The sequence below is a fragment of the Protopterus annectens genome, chromosome 1.part2, assembly GCF_019279795.1.
Source record: "Protopterus annectens isolate FY-2018-M chromosome 1.part2, PAN1.0, whole genome shotgun sequence".
In the NCBI taxonomy this organism is placed as follows: Eukaryota; Metazoa; Chordata; order Ceratodontiformes; family Protopteridae; genus Protopterus; species Protopterus annectens.
This window is the reverse complement of record NC_056727.1, coordinates 415,338,870-415,352,546: the sequence shown is the minus strand read 5'-3', so window position 1 is coordinate 415,352,546 and position 13,677 is coordinate 415,338,870.

Genomic DNA, 13,677 nt, shown 5'->3' with positions numbered 1-13,677 from the left:
TAGAAGGTAACAAATAAGGTCTATTTGTGCTGGAGTATACTTACTGTGTGACAAAAGATAATCATGTACATACTGGATACCTAACTCACTAGGTATTATTGTAAATAAAGAATGAACATCAAATGTAACAAAAATAATATTCCCAATGTCCCAAATAGAAGAAGTACATTCATAAAGATCTAAAAAAATTGCTTCGAGTCCCTCAGGACCACAGAGTTCAAATTAATAACAGGTCTCAAGGCCTTCTCAACATATAGAGAGAGTGGCTCTGTAACCCACCCAGCACCTGCCACTATAGGTCTCATTGGTGGATCAGTGGCATGCTTATGAATCTTAGGGAGACCTTGAATAAGTGGAATCAAAGGGTTAGCCACCTTCAAAAAAGAAAAAACATCCTCAGTGACAAGATGAGTAGAAAAAATATCAGATATACATCGACCAACCAAGGACATTACCCTGTGTACATCCATAACTGTAATCTTCTCATAAAAACTATCATCTCTCAACATTAAACACATAAACCGCTCATAGTGTGACCTATCCATCACCACTATCAGGCCTTCCTTATCTGCTGGCCTAATCACTATATGGTTGTTACCCTGTAGGGCTTTCAAAGCTACCGTCTCAGCATTTGACAGGTTGTTTCTGTATTGTGTACACTGATTATTACATGTATCATAAAAATTAAATACCTGATCTTCAGTCAGTTTTAAATAAGCATCAATAAGGGGATGATTATTAGGAACAAAAGTGCTCGGTTTCCAGAGGTTCATGGGACCATCAGCTCCAACACCTATGGAGCGTACATTATTAGTATCACCATAAATCAAATGTAACATTACACTTCGACAAAATACCCTTAAATCTAAAGTAGTGTCAGAAAGCTTACTCTTCCGGGTAGGAATAAAACTTAAGCCCTTTACAAGGACTCTTTTCTCATTAAAAGAAAGTTCATAAGTAGAAATATTCAGTATCAATGATTCAGGGCCCTCCTCCACATCTTCTTGTGTGTTTGAGACTGACTCTGTTCGCCAGACAGTTTGCGTTTTTGATGCCCCCTGCTTGTTGATCTTGGGCGCCCTCCCCCTCTCTCTGAGCGTACTGGTAGGGGAAAAGGAAGCTCATCAACATTTCCACTCCTTACAGCATTCAGAGAATCTACATCAGTTAAAACAGTGCCTCGACATTTTGGTCTAACGACTCTCTCTGGCTTATCTAATTTATCTGCACTACAATTGTTATTAATAACAACATGGGGATACAAACCACCCAACGGTGTCACGCCCATCGGTGCATGACCAGTGGTATCCCCACTGGATGACTGAGCAGATGGTGTGGACTCCTGCACTACTTCTAATTCACTAAGCTGACGATTGTTATATGTACTAACACTCGGTGTAACGATACTACCATTCTCACTGTTCGAAACAATAACATTAGAGTTACAACTACTAGAAGCAACGGAACCAGCACAGTCATTATTTACAGGCAAACAATCATGTATATTATTAATAATAGGGCGCTCAGTCTCTCCTGAGCCTTGATGAAAAGGCACAGTATCACTGGTATTATTAGCCAAAGTCGAACAATTACCAGGACCATGTCCATCAGTTTTCTGTCCATTCCGCGGCCACATAAAGACATGGCCTGTCTTAATGTCATTGATATCTTGTAGAAGTTTAGATTTTTTCTGATAAATTAACTTTCTTTCAAAGACGGCAACACCGTCCAACATACTTTCAAACAAAGGATTCAAGACATTCATACTATAGTCCTTGAGAAGGGCTTCTTACCTTTCTCATAAGGAATCTCTCAATTTGTCCTCCTCAGGGCAAAAATAATCAATTAACAAGCGCATATAGCTGGCGCTTACCTCTAGGTTCATTTTCTGCCACCAGGCTAATAAGTCTGGATTCTGTGCACCTTAGACTCGTAAGCCCCGCGGCACAACCTTCTTTTCCAGGCAAATCTCGAAATGTAAATGTTGCATCTGCAACCTTTTTAATTTTAGAAAGTCCCGCTCGATGTCTTCCATAGCTTGTTGGAGGGCTTCCAAATCTCCTGTCTCATCCATGACGTCATTACCATTCGTAGGTACATCCAGTTGCCACAGGCAACTCCTTTCTCTCTGCAAATACAGATAGAACCTCTCTGCAAATGGAACACCAACTCTATCGATTTTAACATTAGGGTTATAGTCCAACTCAATTGAAGATGAACGTTCTGATGCCATATTCACCAGTGTAACCACAAAAAGTATATAAGAATAACAATAAAAATGCACAAAAAATAGTGGAAACCAACTGGTGAGTCCTCTGTTGCTAAGAATAAGACGAATATGTAAAAATGGAAAATAGGCAACGGAGGAGGCTAGGCAATAGCTAAAGTCCAAAATCCAAGTATAAATCACAATTCAGCTCATGAAATGCAGAAAAAAACAGCAAGATGTAAAACCATAAAACTCCTTTATTGTAGTCGACCAGAGGTAAGCACTTTCACTATACAGCTTCATCAGACCTTTACACAACTATTAGCACAACCCTATATAAAGGCTAATATAAATCAAGTGTCAGCCAATAACTAAACAGCTTCAATCAAATCATTAATAAAGCAATCATTGACTAAAAATCATGTATTGGTGTGTAAACACTTAAATAAAATAGATAAAAAATATATGTACAATATATATATATATATATATATATATATATATATATATATATATATATATATATATATATATATACATATACATAAAACACACAACAAATAAAGAATATAAATCTACTATTTACATATTCATCTTATTCTTAGCAACGGAAGACTCACCAGTTGGTTTCCACTATTTTTTGTGCATTTTTATTGTTAAACAAATAGAGTTGTTGTGCCAGATAATGTTGTTCAGACAGAACAATTGCACTGAGTCCTTAGGTAAAATCAGGCTATACTCAGAGCAGGTAATCAGTTTCATTAACACAGAATGGTATACAATCTCATTACTCACTCTTGGCATAATGGTACTGCATTGAATTAAGTAAGTGAAGGTATCAAATTGCAACATGGTTGCCCCCTTATTATGACATTATCAGAAGGTGCCACCAGATAACCAATAACCAAAATTAATTGGGCTGCTATTCAGCATACAGTAGCGTCAAGCAAAAGTTTATTAAATTTAATAAATATAGCTCAACTGATTTAACTAGAGTAATAACTACATCTTATATAATGAGAAGGCCAGATTTACATGAGAACAGAATTAAAGCAAAAATAAGTGCTAAGAAAACCTTTAAATTATTTCTTTAGGTTGGGTATTTTGTTTTGTGCAGCATTTGTCTATTAGTGTTTTTACTGTAAAATCTGAAATAACTTTTAAATTAAACCCACATCTGATCAGTGCAAAACAGGTACAGTTTTCTGTCCTTGAATTTGTGTTATGACAATCTTTTTCTCTTTTTATTGAGGTATAAGTGTCTTTGTGTCATTCTCCCACTTGTGTTGCATCGCCAACTACCAACTTGACTTGTAACTCTGTAGCATACCAGCACTTCATCCAAACCATAATCCTTGAGCATGACAAATGTAGTTGCACACTGTTCTGTACATATTTCTAGGATGTGTAAGTTTTTTTTTTCATTGTAAAATGATCATTTTTAACCATGGATTGCAAGTGAATTGTTACCATACTGTCTGAACTCTGCTTTTGACTTCCTACGTGTCCCACCAGCTAGCTACTGTGCCCCTGGTGTGCCTTATTAAGAAAGGAAACCTGAAGCTGCCATTGTATATAAGAAATCAAATATACATTATTTTGAAACCCATTAGGATAATCATTGTGCCTTATGCCAAATATCTATCAATAATACAATTATTTTTACTTGCAGTTCTTACCACAGTTCAATAAACCTTCTAAGCAATCTTCACAGACCTTTCTTTTTGATTCACTTTATTTTCATTTACTGCTGCATGAATCCCAAATGATCTGCTAACTGTAGATCTGTTAGCTGTACACAATGCACATTTTCACAGCTGATTACCTGCAGCAGTTCCTCCAAAAATAAGTTTTCAGCTGCATCTCACCACAATAACACAAGGTCCTTCCCAGGAACCTCTTCCAGTATTAGTTTAACCTGGATATCCTCCTTTTCCCAAATTGGATTTCACTCACTTGACTTACTTCTTTCCCTTCTAAAAGTAATTTGGTCTCAAAGAGCAATTCATCTCTGCTTCTCTATGTTTCCAGTATCGAAATTATCATCCACTGTGCTAACAGACACCTTCAGTCTGTTGCTCTTGTCTGCACTAACCACATTTAACATCTACATGGTGCTTAAACTTAGTGATGCTGTAATCCACACCATCCTGTTCTGCTTCCCAGCAGCCTCTGCACTGAACAAAGAAATGCACCTGTGAGCAAAAGAAGCTCCCTGGTGCTCTGGCCAAACTTTAATCAGTCATTATGAATACCATCTTGGGTGTCCCCTGAAAAGAGGCCATTGACCTTGTGGGATTAACTCATTCAACAAAGGGTAAATACATATCTTGGAATGTAGCCCTGTGTCAATGTTCTTTGCCAATGGTTGAGAGCTAGTATACAATCATATGTTCCTTGAAACTTTCTTAGTTTTCATTTGTTCAATGTACAATGGCGTCAAGACTAGGAAGATGCATAATTAAATAATTGCTGTTGTTACATAAATACAAATTTCTAATGCAGGAATACATTTATTTCATCAGTTTGTTTTCCCAGACCATTCTATATGCAATTATTATTATTATTATTATTATTATTATTATTATTATTATTATTATTATTATTATTATTATTCCTGACATGTCCCCTGTTTGGGACAGTAATCAAGGAGCCTGAATCCTCACCACTGACACAAATGAGTGTTCATTTGGAACAAAAAATGGATACACCCAGTATTTCTAGATGTAGCTGTCTGCATCAAGCACAATTTACCTCAAGATCACACAGGGAACACACTCAGTCCAGGGTCTGGATTTATCTCTCCCCAGCCCCCCAGTAAGACCCCCCCACTGGTACCCTCTCTGCGAAACCAGTGCTTTATATCCCTGCTCTAAGTAGTTGACACACACACTCTGAGATTTGATTTTCACACACACACACACACACACACACACACACACACACACACACACACACACACACACACACAACTGGGAAAGGCTGACATAGATGTATTATCTATACCCCCTTCTGCCCTGGCTATAAGGTAGTTACTTTGCCACCAGACACTCCAAAGCCAGTTACTCTAAGGCTCTTACAAGGGTACCCAATTATACTGAGGGAAATTAATATTAATACCAGTGATAGTGTTTAACCAATGCAGTAAGGCTTTCAGGAGTGGCCACAGAGTCACCATATATATATATATATATATATATATATATATATATATATATATATATATATAAGTACTCTCAAAGGTTAAAATATTCTCTAAAGGACCAGCCACAAAGAAAAGTTTAAATATATTTAATAATAAATAATAAAAGAACATGAAAATACAGAATATCTAGTTATAATAAACAGAGTTTCAATCACAGGAAATATTAAAATAACACAGATGAATAGATTCATCCAGATACAGAAAAACACTGCTTAATTAATCTCACTATATTTTCTTGATTGATCTAAAGAATTACTATACCCTGGTCACTTTCTAGAGCAAGGCAAGATGAAGTAGGTGAGGAGTCCTTCTTTGTCAGGTTCCAAAAACAGACTGTCCTGAGACTTCAGTCACATCTGGTATTAAAATGTCATTTTTGCCCGGATTACAGAATGACATCACATACATCTGGTCATCTGACTTCTGCTTCCCACACTACCCCCCATTCCTAGCAACTGAACCAAAATCTCACACATATGTGTCAATAATACACACACATAGAGCATTGCTAAGATCTGTTGCAGTTTCTTGAAGTCATAAAACCATTTCAACAATTCCACCCTTCTAGGGTAGCAATTAGTTCCCTGCTAGACACAATATAGCTGGCTTACTAGTCCTTGTTTCCCCAGATGTATTGTCTGTGGCTGCAATGAGAACTGTAATACACAATTTTTATGGTCTACCAGATAATTTAATTTCAAACTATTTTTCAAAGTTAGCTGGAGCTGAGCTTAACCTATTCTCTTCCAGTATCACCTGTTACAATATTAATTTCAACAGTTATAATACAGTCTGGCATACAGATGTATTTCTTTGCTGTCCAGCAGGACACTCTATTGGTACCTTTTAACACAAACAGCTCTACAAATACATTTTTCAACACAAGCATCTCTACAAATCAGTTTGATATACAAATGACATAATTCCCCATAAAACTCCAGTTAGAAACACTGGCACATGTTAATCCACTGCACACTTATACTGGCATAGCTGGCAATACTTCACATTATCACAATTATTATTATGAAATTGCAAACCAAGATTAACAGTCTTAGCCATTGTACAAGACAGTGAAGAGTGAGTACATTCAACAATCAGACAATGGTTATTGTATCCAATCAATAATCAGCCAGTAGCTACTACACAAACTATAAATAGGCAACATTTCTCTGTTACTTACATAAAGAGGGTTTACCAAGAAGGATACATCATTTATTTCACCTTTCCTTGTTCTTCTCAGAGTGATTCAACTTTCAGGTCATATTTGAAGGCTCTGATTACTCTCCATTAGTAACAATGTTGTTGATAAAGCATAATCCTGTCTAGGTTTCATCAATTTTTGTAATTAGTTCCTACAAGTAAGCTAATGACTAAATGTATAAGGGGTCCAGATACTATAGATAATAAAAGTAGAGCATTTGTGTTTAATTTATAAAAATGCTGAGTCCTATAGTGTTGTTTGTTGGCAGGTGTCTTCTGCTGGGGTTAAAACCATACCTAACTGTTATAAAGACCAATATTCAATCAACAAGTAAGGGCAATAATTCTAATCTCACTCCCATTGAGACACTCCTTAAAAGCATAATTCACAGTGGGCTAAAATAATTTTATTTAATTATTAATATAGATTGCATCTGTTCTTTTATACATTTTCACAAAGAGGTGGAGTATTGGTACTGAAACTTCCTTTTCTGTTGAAAGAATAAACTTGATAAAATAAGATGACAATCCAAAATGGATACTCTTGGGGTTTATTGTTGATTTTTCATTCTGTTTGCTGTGCTTTAGATAACAGACCATTTGTTGATCTTATCTGTTATCTTACTAGTTATGGACAGAAAACTGTAATTTGTATAGAGCTGTCAGTGCTGTTCTTAGGTGCTGTGTTATAAGATTCTAGCAGTTTATATAAAGAAAGAAAGAAAGAAAGAAAGAAAGAAAGAAAGAAAGAAAGAAAGAAAGAAAGAAAGAAAGAAAGAAGTAAAACAAACTCTCACTTGAGGGCAACCCACATTGCACTACTCTGCAACTCTCCAGCTTTGTCTTCAGTTAGTGCAGTTAATGCTGGTTGCATCAGTTACTGTTTTGGTGCCAGCATTTACATATAACTTGATGAACAGGAAACTTCTGTCATGCTGGTAGACATTATGGTAGGTAATGTATTCTCTATGGTTACTTCCTCTTACTTACTGTCTCCTCAGAGAAACTGGTTACTAGTAAAATTAAGGTAGGTGAGCATACTCAATTTATCATAGCAACTGTTGACTTCCTGCCACCTTCAACTTTTAATTGCATTCAAAGCTCAACACGTAAACTACTAGAACATGCACGGAAGCATAGGTCAATAATTTTTCATGATTTAACATTAATTGGAAAGGTCCACATAAAGATCAGTTACCTAGAATACTGTCTTTCAACAACCTTACTCAGCCAGTAAAAGAGGGTACCAGATCCAGACAGACAACAGAGAACAGCGCAACTCTGAATATCATAATAACTAATACCACAGAAAAAAAAATAAAAACATTAGAAATTTTACCAAATTCATTAAAAGACTATTGCCTCATTCTATTAAACAGGTTATTAAAAACTAAAAAAGTCTCCTTGTAAATATCCCCATGAGATTTATCCATGACTCCACTGGCAGCCTCCTTTTTTCAAGTTAATACTAATAGATTAGTCTCGACGTTCTAAATATACATATCCAACCACCACCCTAACAGACTTCCTATAATCTGTTTTTCCCTATATGTAAAAGCTATACCCTCTCAAAAAAGACTCAAATCAAGGAAAAAAGCATGGCTTCCACTGTGGCTTAAAAAGCTTATTAAAACATAGACAAAGATAGTTGAGTGAAAAAGTACCGTAGAGTTTTGGAGAAATGTACCTATTTTCAAGACTAACATAAATGTTACAAAGACTGAGCACTTCAGAAATGTATGTACTACATATCTAAGCAGGCAAAAATAAATAAATGCATTTAAAAAAATGGGAAAACATAACATTTTGGGAAACCATCAAGAATAGCAGCTATAATTAAACATTTTCAAAAGTGTCCATAACAAATAAGTAACCATGAAATAGTAAATGCCCTGAAGGATGATGTATGTTCACCATGTGTTTCCTCCAACTTCTAGTTCTGTTAACACCTTTAAATGTATTCTTACCACCATTCTTTATAAAATAATCCCTGGGATTCAATAAACTCCATGTAGGCTTCACACAAATCCAAAAATGAGTTTATATGTTTGTACTGTAGTGGGATGTGAGCAGCAGTGTTCAATGCATATTAATGCCAGAAGGTGCATCCAAGCTAGGTTTCATGGCTAGCAACAGTGTTGCTAGCTAGGAATCCATGTAAGTGAACTTGGACACAATTATGCTTAAAGCAGAGCACCTGCAGTTGCAGATTTGTGCGGAATGCCAAAATGATTACCAGGGCTTCACAGATAGTTATCAATCTGTTAGTGCAACACATCTGAACAAATACCAACATAATGCAGGGACATTTAACCAGTAACAGGGACATATTTGCCATAGATGTCACATAGAAATGTGGTAGAATGAAATTCAAACATACTTCTCAACCTCTTTGAGCAAGAAATCTGGACAAAGCCATAAATAATGGGTGGAAAAAGGGCAAAAAATAGGTACAGATTTAGAATATTGCTTTTCCAAACAATGAACGTTGATAGAATAATAGGTTGTACAGTACTATGAGTTGTGAAGACCATGAAGTTTGAAATTCAAATGTATGTCATCAGTTTCTGACTTCACACCATGATTTGCCAGAAAACCAAAATGCTATGAGGAAAATATCACAAATATAAGAAAAAAAACTTGGCATACTGCACAAATCAGGACAGTTGATAGGTATGCATGCAAGCGTATGTAATATTGACTCATATTAGTCCAATGATCATTCCAGTGATATGACAGAAAGCCACAAATTTGATAAGGGAAACATCTGGACATCCTGGCAATATATGGACAGTTGATAGGTATGAATGTAAAGTATATGGTCCAAACACATTATATAACAATGTACCTACAGTGCAGAGTATTGTGATATCCCATTCCTGGCATTCTGTACTGAAGCTGTGTTAATGTTATGTAACAGGACACGGGACTGCCATGTAAAATAATAACTCAGGGGAAGTGTGTGTATTGAATAGGGGCGCAGATGAATTGTAGGAATGAACACAGGGAAAAGGACAGGTGAAAATCCCTCATGGACAGCAGAGGAGGGCATGTCAATGAAAGATGGTTGTAGCAGCAACACAATCACATATCTATATGTTACTGAAGGGACCTTACAGTGAAAATGTGTTTTATGTGTCTCTCGCACAAGGTGACATAACAATGGGGACAATGCCTGTGTGAGATAAACATCTTTAAATAAATAATGCAGAGGACATCTTTCAGGGATTTGGCATACAATTGGGGTAGGGTGCATACTGTGAAGCTGTACAAACTGATATGCCTGAATATGAGTGTACTGTCAGCAGACGTCTCGAGCAAGGTGGCCACAGGTAAAGGCTCATGGACAACATTAAAAGAAGTGACCACAATCATGGACAATATCTGCATAATGCCACCAGTAATTCCATGCCTCTGACATAATACATATATATATATATATATATATATATATATATATATATATATATATATATACAGAGTCATTATTATATAGACAAAACTTCAAAATCTCGAATGCTCATATGAGCATAAATGCAGGAAATCAAAATCACTATTGTGAGGGGCTGCACCCCACTTCACTAAATATATATTCCAAATCCAAGATCGCACTACAGTGAGGAAAGGGCAAATTTTCCGATCTTCATTGTACAGCGATCTCACAATAGCGATTATGAAGAACAGCATTTTTGACTTCTAAGCCATTCGAGATTTTGATTTTTCAGTGATCTAATAGGGACCACACACACACACACACACACACACACACACACACACACACACACACACACACACACACACACACACACACACACACACACACACACACACACACACACACACATATATATAAATATATATATAGATACACTAGACAATCTTAAAGTACTGAAATGTCGAATTTCAGTACTTCAAGACTGAATAGTCGAAAGAGCAATTAAGCGAAACTGCACTATGTCATATGCGGAAATGTCGAATCCATTATTATCGTGTTGCGTTCGTGATGTGAGCTGCGGTTTGTGGATTTATCTGGGGTTTCAGGTAAGTGGTGATTGTGTAAGAGTATTGGGTAGGAATTAAAGTGTGTGTGTGTAGTGGTGTTTTTTGCGTGTTTGTGTGTTTAGTGCGACCTTGGAGTTAGTATATATAAGTAGGAGTGGTGTGTGGGGTGCAGCGGGGGTTTGCCCCCTTACTTATAGGTAGGGTAGGTGTGTTTGTGTGTTATGTTGAGCTTGTGTTTGTTATTTTGTTTGTTTTAGTGTAGTTAGGTAGGTGCATGTGTGTGTTTATGTGCTGGTTTGTGTGTGTGTGTGTGTGTGTGTGTGTGTGTGTGTGTGTGTGTGTGTGTGTGTGTGTGTGTGTGTGTGTGTATGATTGTGTTATTCACGGTTTTGGGTTTTTGGGGATGTGGGTTTTCGACTATTCAGTCTCAAAATACTGAAATTCGACATTTCAGTATCTCAAGATTGTCTAGTGAATCTATATATATATATATATATATATATATATATATATATATATATATATACATATATAAATATATATATATATATATATATATATATATATGTGTGTGTGTGTGTGTGTGTGTGTGTGTGTATGTATATGTATGTATATATGGCATGATCCACAATGTCACGAATGATACACATGCCATTAATGCTGTCAAACACCAATGTATGTAGTGAGTGCATCAGAATAAAGGTAGCACCATGCATCTGGTGTAACAACTTAATTGGTGTTCCGCACCATCAGTGACATATATTCTCCAAAAAGACTGCCTAGATATGGACAATAAGCTGTGTGAGAGTGCACTGAGACAAATGTGTTACACATCACTGGAATTTATGTAGAGAGGTACACGAAAAAGGGTGCATTGTACACAGTTATTGGTGTGATGAAGGATGGTGACTATGAAGGTATCATGGCCTCTGGTGTGCATGTCCTTCACATACCTAGTTCTTGTGTTACACTCGAGGGAGTAGTCAGCACTGTGACCACATGCTAGTCGATGTACCACTTACCTTCTACCCCAGCACATGGGTCACATACCTACTGGTCTGATTATAGGGTGTGATGTCCACATACTACTTGGGTGGTATGTCTGTTTCCCAGATCAGCAAACCTCCTATGTTTCTTGTCAATGCAGGTGTTGTCATGGTTGTGGCAGCAGTTTTTGGCATGTGATGATACTGTCTGTATGGCTATAAAATCACAGTTGGAGTCAATGATTATCCACAATCTGTAGTCCTTCAGGCAGTTGTTTTAACACAGCATGTGTAGGTCATCTGTGATGCCCATCACTTAACTAATAAGCCGGAAAGGTCCTAGCAAACAGTCCTAAGGTACGGACCTGATCACTGGACCTGAGATATACATAGGTCATGTCACACATTTTAACACAGTGAGATGCCACATATGTGATACACTGGTCTACTCATTTGGTGATACAGCTATTTTAGGCCACATATGACAGTGTTAATTGAATACCGCACTGTGGATCTGTTCAAGTTCCGCAAGATGATACTGTTGTCATCATGCATGATCTCGATGACCACTTTGAGGACATCTATCAGATGTAACAGACCTAATATAGCATTAACAACTCACACAGGTCTGTTGCACACAGCTGAAATATTATTAGTGTACATCTACAAAGGGTCCATGATGACATGTTGGTCTACCTCACAGTCGAGGAGAGTCAGGATATCACTGCATATTCATGCATCAGGTGCAATCCCCCCAACTCAGGTGGATTCATGTTGATGTACCCCCTTGTATGAGAACTTAGCCCATGGGGAGGGTGTGGCAAAGTGTGTTTTCAACTGTATCAGGAAGGTTAATGTGCTGAGTCATGCCATAGGTGATCTGTGATGTTGTCACAGTGATTCCATGTGATAGGCCTGGATGAAGGTATGACAGTGCATACTGCCAATTATGATCTGGACTAGGGTTTTGACATAATCTCTCACACAGTTATGATTGAGAAATCCTTCCAGCTGGGGAATTAACCCTTACAACAGTTGATGGGTAACCAGTTGGCTAACTGACAGAACACATACTGTGAATGTTGGTAAATCAACCTGTACAAGTAGATCTGCTACCATTGGCAGACCCCATGGATCTGCACTTGTCCCTTCATTGTTTGGACTCTATTTAACAGTGCAGGCTAATGTATATGGCCTTTGGCTTACCAAGTTTGCTGATTCTTGCATATTGTGTGCTATCATTGAGTCCACCAATGATGATAACATAGTACAGGAGAAGCTAACATAGACAACTGAATGGTGACAAAGGCACATGATCTACAAATAAATGCAGAAATGTGTGTTTGTTATGTTATCCATATGAAGAGTGGAATTCCATATTAATCATAGCATTGACAACAGTCTCGCTATGAAAAATTCCAGTCATGCAAGCACTAGGAGCACATGTAGATAGCAATCTGAACTTTGACCACCATGTGTTGACACTGGTATTGAAAGCATGCGATGTGTGCATCATAAGTCATGTCATCATATTGAGATCTTAGGATTGTATGACAGCACTGTAGTCAAACTTCATCAGAACATAGTATAATGTTCTCTTTTGCATGTTCCTCATCAAACAGCTGCAGCAGCTATAGAGACCACATGTCTTTCTCAGCAAGATAACACAGGGCCTACAAACTATGGCATGATGTATATGGATAGAGTAAAAGGCATGTCACTGCAATCTTTATTTTATAGGATGAGGTACCTTCTGCCTGTCTTACAGGTCATTCTATGACCCTGCTTTGGTGGGAGTACTGCAAATCCAGGAATCTGATTTAGCTGATGACATCAGCAGTATCTGCTGAGGAGAATATGGTAATAACAGTACCCTACATGGTGGTGTAAAATATTCTCCATAATATCACGCAACAGCTCCCATTCCCACTCAGATAGTTGACTGCAGTGTGAATAAAACCCCTACCTATCTCAATACACAAACTATCAACCCAAGTACTTTACGCAAGTGACACAGCTCAAGTGTGACTTGGAGTGCCTCAGACAACACTTTATAGATGATAACATCAGCAGTG